This window comes from Medicago truncatula, chromosome 6 (assembly GCF_003473485.1).
Source record: "Medicago truncatula cultivar Jemalong A17 chromosome 6, MtrunA17r5.0-ANR, whole genome shotgun sequence".
Classification (NCBI taxonomy): domain Eukaryota; kingdom Viridiplantae; phylum Streptophyta; class Magnoliopsida; order Fabales; family Fabaceae; genus Medicago; species Medicago truncatula.
Window position 1 is genome coordinate 19,815,760 of NC_053047.1, and position 10,509 is coordinate 19,826,268.

The 10,509-nt window shown below is 39.3% G+C and overlaps 1 non-coding gene and 1 pseudogene across 1 annotated transcript; both read right to left on the minus strand.

Annotated features, from left to right (window-relative positions):
- The window catches only part of LOC25496492 (UDP-glycosyltransferase 13-like), a 30,840-nt pseudogene extending 24,070 nt beyond the window's left edge, over nt 1–6,770 (minus strand).
- On the minus strand, nt 520–626 carry LOC120576224 (small nucleolar RNA R71). The gene has a single exon (XR_005642301.1). It is a non-coding gene; the product is annotated as a small nucleolar RNA R71 (small nucleolar RNA).
- Nucleotides 6,771–10,509: the final 3,739 nt, after the last annotated feature.

Here is a 10,509-nt window from a genome sequence, read left to right on the forward strand (position 1 = left end):
AGTTTTATTTAGATTTTATTTGATTTTATATTAGTATTATTTCCGTTTTAGGATAGTTTACTTTAAATTGCATTTTATTATATTTCAGGAAAGAATATTCGATGGATCGAAAGGTTTTTGCATAAGAAAAAGAGAGAGGCACAAAATAATACTGCTATGGCTGAACGTATTCTCAAAGAGTATGCTACTCCTTCAACGGAAGAGCCACAAGCTATTATCGTGTACCCAACGGTTGAGGGTAATAACTTCGAAATCAAGCCTGCACTACTCAATTTGGTGCAGCAAAATCAGTTTTCTGGATCACCCACTGAGGATCCAAATCTCCATATTTCTTCCTTCCTTAGACTCAGTGGTACCATAAAAGAGAACCAAGAAGCCGTGAGACTTCATCTCTTTCCCTTTTCCTTAAGGGATAGAGCTAGCGCTTGGTTCCATTCCCTAGAAGTCGGTTCCATCACTTCATGGGACGATATGAGGCGAGCATTCCTTGCCCGATTTATTCCCCCATCTAAAACCGCTAAACTTAGAGATCAAATCACGCGGTTCAATCAAAAGGATGGGGAGTCTCTCTATGAAGCGTGGGAACGTTTCAAGGAAATGCTCAGACTTTGTCCCCACCATGGCTTAGAAAAGTGGCTTATAGTCCACACGTTTTATAATGGCTTGTCATATACCACTAAGATGTCTGTTGATGCAGCTGCAGGTGGAGCTCTAATGAACAAAAACTATACGGAGGCTTATGCCTTGATTGAAGACATGGCTCAGAATCATTACCAATGGACCAACGAGAGAGCCGTCACCGCTCCTACTCCCTCTAAGAAAGAGGCAGGTATACACGAAGTCTCTGAATATAATCACCTTGCTGCTAAGGTTGAGGCATTAACCCAAAAATTTGAAAAACTTAATGTTAATGCTGTCACACCTTCTTCTGCATCCTCTCCTTGTGAAATCTGTGGTATATCCGGTCATATCGGTGTTGATTGTCAGTTAGGTAGTGCTGTCAATATTGAGCAACTAAATTACGCTCAATATAACCAAGGAATGAGGCCAAATCAAAATTTTTACAAAAATCCTCAAGGTTCCTATGGACAAGCAGCACCACCTGGCTATACAAACAACCAGAGAGTGGCTCAGAAATCAAGTTTGGAGATTTTGTTGGAAAATTGCATAGCTAATCAAAATAAAAATCTTCAAGAACTGAAAAACCAAACGGGATTTCTAAACGACTCTCTCTCCAAGCTCACTACCAAGGTTGATTCTATCGCCACACACACCAAAATGCTTGAGACCCAAATCTCCCAAGTAGCCCAACAAGTGGCCACCTCTTCTCAAACACCAGGAGTCTTTCCTGGTCAACCTGAAACAAACCCCAAAGCCCATGTCAATGCTATTTCTCTTGGGGGCAGTAAGTTAGAAGAGACCGTTACTAAAGCCAAAAGTGTCAAGGGAGAGAATGTTAAGCTTCTAGGTGAGAGGGATACGATAAAGAAACCGCTTGATAAGAACAAAAGCCTTAACCCATTAAGGCTTACTAAGCTCAACTTGGAGGCTCAATTTGCTAAATTCTTAAACATACTTAAAAAGATTTGCATTAAGATTCCCTTTGCTGAAGCTTTGTCTCGTATGCCTCTATACACCAAGTTTTTAAAAGAAATTTTTTCAAAGAAAAGGGCTATAGATCACAAAGAGACAATAGCTTTAACTAGGGAAAGTAGTGCAATCGTCAAGAAGCAACCCCAAAAGCTTAGAGATCCAGGTAGTTTTGCCATCCCTTGTGTGATAGGGAAAGAGACCGTTGACAAAGCCTTGTGTGACTTAAGAGCCAGTGTTAGCTTGTTGCCTTTATCCCTCTTTAAAAAGATTGGAATAGGAGAATTGAAACCTACCCAGATGATATTAAAATTGGCTGACCGTTCGGTCATCCCAATAGTCGGATACGTTGAAGACATCCCCGTTAAGATAGAAGGGATATACATCCCAACTGACTTTGTGGTTGTTGACATCGAGGAAGACCACGATTGCCCTATGATACTAGAAAGACCCTTCCTCGCCACTGCGGGTGCTATAGTTGATGTTAAGAGTGGTAGGATAGATTTTCAAGTGAGTGAAGACATGGTAGGATTTGAGTTTGAAAACATTAAGGAAGGTCCCGCCCTTTATTATTGCAATATGGTCAAAGAACATGATGTGAAAGAACACTTTTTAGTGTCATCTACACAATACAACATCTTTGACCCTTTCTAATGGACACTTTCTTTAAACATCAAGCTAATGACTATAAAGAAGCGCTTTGTGGGAGGCAACCCACACATTTAACTGCTTTTGTTTTGTTTTTGTTATTTTAAGTATTTTGTAGGTGATTGTCAGAGTAGGATTCAAGAAAACAGAAAATTTTGAAGCCTCGTCCTCCAGAACCTTGGCACGGCCCGTGCTCACACTGGCACGGCCGTGCCAGACCTTGACTACCCAAAACAGGCCATTGTTCCAGAAAGTTGGCACGGCCCGTGCCACGGTTGGCACGGCCGTGCCCGACCATCAGGTAGGTATAACCACACCTTTTGGCCTTCTTCTTCCCTCATTCTCCACCACAAACATCTCTCTACATCCAAACTTCTCTCTAAAACCTCCATAGCCACAAAACCCTAAACCTCCATTTCTATCCCAAAAACTCACCAATTTACAAAATTTCTCCACCCAACCAACCCAAAAACACCATTCCAATCATAAACCCCCAATTAAAAACAACTTTCATACATCCAAACCAACATCAACCAAATTCGTAACCCCTCCTACCCTAACCCAAAAACCAGAAATTCTTCACCAACTTCCATAGCCCAACCCCTAAAAATCACTTAAACCTTCACCACAACACTACACCAACCTTTTCCACCAAAACAACCCAACCACAAACCATCACCGCCATCACACCACTACAGCAAGGTCATGGTAATGGCTTCAAAGAGAAGTGGAAAAGAAGTTGGAAGCTCATCAGGGGGACCTCCCCCAAAGAAGAAAGCGCAAGGCAAGAATCATGGCATCACCTTCAGGGACAACAAGCAAAGGGATAGGTACAAAATTCTAATCTCTAAACCTTTACATCCTTGCAGGTACCCTGATAACCATGACTTGAATAAGCTAGGAATTAAAGATAATGTGTTTAATCTGCTAGAAAGGTTAGGATGGGTTGATATGTTGAGACCTATGAGAGGGTATGAGAATTTCACCTATGAATTTTGAAGTTCTATTGTTTTTACGAAAGATAGGTTGAATTTTGATAACCCTAACCATAGAGTTTCTTTCCGGCTTATGAATATTGATTATGAGATGTCTCTTCAACACTTCTGTGATGAGATGGGCTTCGCAAATGCGGGGTTCATCCACGACTCTTGGGATCAAAATTTAAAACCGGTTGACTATCAACCCGCCGCCTTTTGGGAGCGCATTACAGGCCTTGACCAATTTAACACTCGTGCCAACAAAGCTAGCAACATTCACAACCCCGTACTTAGGTACCTTCAAAGGGTTATGGCTTGCACTATTTGGGGAAGGAGTGAATTAGGGAACACTAGGAGTGAACTCTTCATACTTTGGGCTATGCTGCACAACCACCCTATTAACACTTGTTTTTACTTGCTTGACTACCTTTCCCTTATAGGAAATAGGTCCGATAGTAGGGGAGAAATCGTAGTTGGTGGTATCATAACATACATAGCTAGGCGGTTAGGCGTGAGTGAAGATCAAGGGATAAACAAGATTGAGGGTAACAATAGACTAAACCTAGAAACCCTTATCTCTATGAATTTCATAAAAACCCGAATCCCCTTTGTTTATACACTCAAGCTCAATGTGCCCACTTTGATTTTATTGCTTAACCCATCCCGGACTAACACCGAGGTGGAAGAAAATTTGTTGTATGTTAATGATGACCCACAGGTGAACATAGAACAGCATAATGAAGAAGAGGAAGGTGCACAAATGCACCATGATGAGGAGCACCATGACCATGATGAAGGTGAAACAAATGAAAATGCAAGATGGGCATGGATGAATACCGAGGTCGAAAGGATAAGCACCGAGCAACAAAGGCAAGGTGTTGAATTAATGGGAATAAGGAACGATGTCCAAAGGGGCAACCGCATATCCGAAGAAAACAACCAAATGCTTCGGAACATGATGCACCACTTTCACCTCCAAGGTCCTCCATATGGACCCCAATGATAAAAATGTGAGCTTTCCTCTTCCTCTCTTCCTTTCTTTCTACTTCTCCTCCTTCTTCTTCTTCTTCTTCTTCTTCTTCTTCTTCTTCTTCTTCTTCTTCCTCTCCTTCTCTTTTATTTTTTCTATCTTGAATCATTGAGGACAATGCTTCTCCTAAGTGTGGGGGGAGCCTAATAAAGTGTCTTTAGTCGTAGTGTTTCCAAACTCCCTTGAACTTTATTCTTTTGTTGTGTTTTATTGTAAAAGACATGAATAAGCAGCTTGTTTTTATTGTTTTATTATGACATAATTTTTTGTTGTCTCTTCAATGGTCGTTTCTTGTACATGAAAGTGATTTATTGTGTTATAAGTATTCTTGCTATACCCACATCAAGTTTTATTGTGAAATAAATTCTCCAATGAGAAAAACACGTACCTAGTTGCAATCCATGAGTACGTGTATGAGTAGGTATTTTAAGGAACACGTTCTAGCTTTAATGGTAACCTGGACCCTTAAAAATCTCAGAGTAAAAGTAGTATAAGTTTATGTGGGAATAATTCTAATATGATGAAATGTGTAAACCGAAATGGGGCGGAAGGATATCACCACACGTGGAGGAAAGGATACCCTCTCACTAACTTCCTAAATGTGGTGATGACTTCTCAAACAAATTGTGCTTGAATTAAACCCTCTAAAAAGAGGAACTTCCTAAGTGAAGTAAACAAGTTGTAGCACTACTTAGGGTGATCATAGAAACTTGGAGGAAAGGATACCCCCTCACGGACTTCCAATGTGAAATGATAGCCCCTAGGCATCTACAAGCCCCCAAATGTATAAATTCATCAAGTCTATCTTAACTCTCCCACTTCTCTTATATGAAATGAAGAAAAGATTTTTCTCGGTCATTTTAGTGTTAAGGTTAGAACCTGTTCCTCATAATATCTATCCTATACAAGAGCAAGAAAAGGGTTGGACTACACACACACACTCACTTGAGATTTGTTTTCGGGTTGAATAAGTTTACAAGGAATGCTTGAAGTTGTGATTAGTGTACATTGAAATGAAACCTCGAGGGAGACATAAGCTTTTATTTAAAGTGTCATATATTAATCCTTTTGTTGCTGCCGTGTCTATGCCTTTTGCTTGAGGACATGCAAAGATTCAAGTGTGGGGGAGTTTGATGAGTAATTTATTGCTTACTTTTATATGCTTTTTAGTTTAGTTTTAATTAGATTTTATTTTATTTTATATTAGCATTATTTCCTTTTTAGGATAGTTTACTTTAAATTGCATTTTATTTTATTTCAGAAATGAATATTGGATGGATTGAGTCTTGGAGCAAAAGAAAGGGACTTGGAGCCGATTGGATGCAAAAATATGAAGATTGAGAGACAAAAATATGTCTCCCCACAGTCAGAAGCTTGGCACGACCCGTGCTAGCCTTGGCACGGCCGTGCCATCATCCAGAGTGTCTTTTGCTGCTTTTGCTTAGATTTTAAGCTACTCTATTTTTAGCCCGAATGTAATAGCTTAGATTTTAAGTCAAATGAATGCTATAAATAGAGTAGCCATTCGTCACAAATATTCATCTTTACTTGCAATTCAATAAGTGACAATTGCTTTTCTAATTAAAGTTCTTTTCTTTTCCTTTACTTTCTTGTCATTTACCTTTATGCTTTCTCTCTTCTCCCCCATGTCTACGATGAACATGAGTGAGTAGACTTCTCCTTGTCTTGGGATTGTTGGATAAGTCTAAATGACGTAATCCTAATCAAACCAAGCTCTAAGCCTTAATCTTATGTAACCCTAATTTCTTATCTAAATTCACCGTTTTAACATGGATCAACCATTATCAAACTGTGGAAACGAAAGTGGAGGGTTTGATAATTGTTTATCCATTATTCCAAATATCAATTCATAAAACGAAAGTGGAGCTTTGATATTCGAACAAGTGAATTTAGACAAGGATTGCAAAGTCAGCGAAATAGGCTTTGCAATCTTTGAGACATATAGTTTTGATCTTCAAGGGAACTAATAACAATCAAGTCAGCGAAATAGGCTTGGTTGTTAGAGGAACCAAAATCTAATAGTAATCAAGTCAGCGAAATAGGTTTGGTTGCTAGAGGAATATAAGAGAAACTGTCTTGAGAAATTAGGTCTAACATAACATTATAAGCTTACAGTTTTGGTTTGAGAAGGACTTGTTATTTAGATGAAACCAACGATCCCAAGGCTCTTTTTATTATATTAATTTTCGACCGTTTGAAAACCCCAACTTGCAATTCTTTTCTCCTCTAATCATTTCCAAAGGTTAATTAAATTAAACTACTCCCTGTCGGAACGATACTCTTTTCATACTACTTCGGTAAGACCGTGCACTTGCGGTTTTATCTCATCATGCGGCGGCGGTCACGACGGAGATGTATTGAATGTTGGTAGTATTTGGTGAGGAGGGGAGGAATATTTTGATGGAGAGAGTTTCATGATGGTGATTTGATATGAATTTTCCAAGCTCTACCATTGGGACAAGGTGTCCTCTTCCCATGGCTGGATATAGAATTATAGTGTCCATTTTTTTTTCCTTTGTTTTCTTTGAGATAAATCAAAGGTTAATGGTATTTGAATGGTTTATGTTTGATTAAGAATTTGTCTTTGAAGATGATGGAGATATGATAGGTTTTATGAGAATTTTAAAGTTGTGGAAGAAATGTGAATTTCTTTCAACAAATTCCTTTTTTACCGCATGTTTTCCACAAATTTTGGAATTATACCGCTTTTTCTTTTTATTAATTATTTAAAGGGGGCCTCTATGGTGTAGTTAAGGAAATGACTTTTTTGGAAATGTCATTTTGTTTAGCCAATAGAATAAATGTTGATGCCATGTCAGCTAGTGTCTTGCTGATGGACCACTGTTAGATCAAATTTTACCTTATTACAAATCAATCCTCGTACAAAATATTAATTTTTTTAAGCAAGGAGAGAGGACAGGCATCAGGAGTCATCATCGACATCCCAACTAGGTTGGCACCCGAGATACCTCCATCCTATGCCGTCAAACTCGAAAAATTTATTAAAAAAAGGGGGAAAAGTTACATACAAAAAGGTGGGGGGACTATACCAAAACCCACCAAAAAAACAGCAGAAAACAGAAAAAGAAACAGAAAAATACAAATAAACAACCCAAAAGTAGATTAAGGGAATCTATAATTGGGTAACCCACAACTGTCTCTATAAAAGTCAATTTTCACCTCATTTGGAAGAGTGTCAATCCAAATCTCACCAATAAATATAAGCATAGGTTTGTGAGACATATAAAAGTTTTGTAAAGCAATTCGAGCATCCGAGTTACCGATACCTCTAATATTCCAATAGAGAAAAATGATTGGGCATGCGGGTTAGTGTCACCCCGTGCACGGGATTTGGAAGGCTGCTTGGATAAAACGTGTTGTACCTTAAGTTTTTGTTTCTGATTTCGTGTAAGAACAAGCATGAAGCCATCATGTGCTTCAGCTGCTGATCTTACATCATATTCACGTACTCTTTCCCACAAATCTAAACCATGCTGGATATTCTTGCTAGGATGAACCTCTTGTCTTTGCAAAATGACCACATTATGTTCCTTTGTTGAGGGCATACCCCCATCAACCACACTTGATGCTGCAGTAACCATAGGTGTTTTCATTGCTTGTGAACCAGCAAGAACCTCATCTGTACCATCCAGCAACCCGTCAGAATTCTCAGATGTAACAACTGGAGGATCAATGAGAGTAATATCATGGTGTTCTTGGTAATCGACCGACACCTCATGCATATCTACATGCTCAACAGGGGATGATCGTGCAACACTCCCACGAGAACCCTTGGGACTCTCCACCAGCTCCCTTGGGCTCACATGATCATGTTCCACACCATCCTGAAGCGGTTCAGACACCGTGGGGTTCTCCAACACCTCCCGTAATGTCTGATGAGACCTTCCCACTTCAACGAGTTGCACGTCATCGTGCGCTACAGGGGAAACAGCCTTCTCCAACACAGGCATAGTTATAGCTAAATCATCAGTCGAAAGACATTCAATACGGTCAAAAACATTATGCAGCGGCAAACTGAACAAGTTTGATGATAGGTCTGAAACCGGCATTGCAGGTAATGAAACCGGAATTGGTTGAGTGAGTGTGCATACCGGAATTGATACATCCTGTGTTGTCTGAGGATCTGAAACCGTCGTTCTGGAAGTTGTGGTAACTGTAGAATTAACAACAATCGGAATGCACGAGCCATTCCCTCCAACGGCCAAAGTAGATGCACCCCCATGTGGTGCTTTAGGGGGCGCAACAGCAGGTTCTTTTACTGGTTGTTTCCCACGATTCACCTTCTCTTTGACGGCTTGCGGATTTATCTATCTACAAGTAGTGATGTTATGACCAATGGAGTAGCAATGATGGCAAAACAAAGGTCTCCGCTCGTATTGTATTTCCACCATGAACGCAAAACCGTCACGTTCCACAAGAACCTCATCATATGCTTTCTTCGATAAGTCAATGTCCACCAAAATGCAAGCATAATGACCAAAGGTACGATTTCTAGTTGGTCCATCAATATCAATGGGTGTACCAACGGCACTTGCAATTTCCTTCAAGGTTCTCTCCCACCAATACTCTTGCGGTAACTCCACCAAACGTATCCAAATCGAGACATGAGTCATAATACCCCTTACCAAGAGGCACCATTTTCGAACCAGCCGCTGTTCTCCAAATTTTCCCAATTTTAACACTGAGATCACGTGCAGAGTAAGGTTTGTCCCCTTTGTTAAGAGTCAAGCGAGCCCTTAACGCCTTTCTACAATCTTCCAGTCCCTTACTGTATTCATCTTGGCAAATCTTGATGCTTAAAGCATCACCTTTGATGCAAGGAGAAGGAAAAGGTTTGTCATCCGTAACCGTAGTCCCCGCAAGAGTTATTGCAAAGGTCTTTGAAACAGGTTGCACGGTTGCTATAGATTGCACCATGGCTGAAGAAGGCGCAACTTCAGACACACACGACCATTGGCACGCGGATGGCATGTGTGGGCTAATAAAGCCAATTGTGCGGTTACCGTCGGTAGGTTCCAATAAGTGAAAACGTGAATGAATAAAAGCCACCGATTGAAGAAAAATAATTGGGATCAATTGCATCCAAAAGAAACCAATAAGCGATCAATTGCATACAAATGAATTGGAGAAACCAATTGCATGCAAATTGAATTGATGATGGAAACAATTGAAACGGCGCTGCTTGAGAATAGTTAGAAACTTACTCCAACGGAATCAATTCCCACTGTTTTCCAAAAGCATAGAAACCAAAATGCATGCGATGGAAAATTCAATTGAAGGAACGTGATCCAATGAACAACTAAATTCAATTGATGCATGCTCTCGTACAAAATATTAATTACTTTTGATTTATTAACTTATTTATTTAAAATAAAATCATTGTTGTTCTTCATCTATTCATTTTGTTTGTCCTTAGTCCTTACTTCTTCATCTGCAAATTATTCATTTTGTTCTTCATCTTCGTCCCAAAATCGAAAACATGTTCATCACTAACAAAACTCGTTCCAAAACCATTCAAAATCGAAACTCAAACATTGAGATGAGGTTCAGTTGAACCAGTTCCTTGGTCACTCGTTCCTCGTTCCCGATTTGAAATTGAAATCCAATTCCACTTTGAACCAGTTCATATCATTCACTCCTCCCTTTTTCCAAATCGTTCTCAAATCACAAAGATTGAGGTGAGGTTCAGTTTGTTTGTCCCTTCGGTTGGTTAGTTATTTGGGGTTTTTCTGGTTTTGTTTGGTGTTTTGGGGGTTTCATTGTGCAATTCAGATTCAATATCTTTTATCGAGCTCTATGTCAAAATTTACTCTTACAATTAGGATTTTTATGATAATTTATTTCACTTTAAACCCTAATTTCAAAACTACTAGTCAGATCACTTTTCTTTGGTAAATTTAATTTCAAGAATTGCATGTTATATATCTATTTTGCTGAGTTTGTTAATGATTCAGTTCATTGAAGGGTAGAACCATGGTTTTTACTCATTCATTCATGTCCATGAATCGCCTCCAGCTCTATCATCACGTGTTGGAGCTGGCTGCTCACAACTGCTCTCATATATGTGCATGCTTTCAAGGTCAGACTCTTCCGTGAATTGAACTTTTCTTGCCATTATTAATCCTTTCAAGTTCTAACTAATTTTTAACATGCCTAATCTATCTATCTACTTATCTACTTACTATATTATAAAATTAAATGCCTATAATTTTACTATTTTGC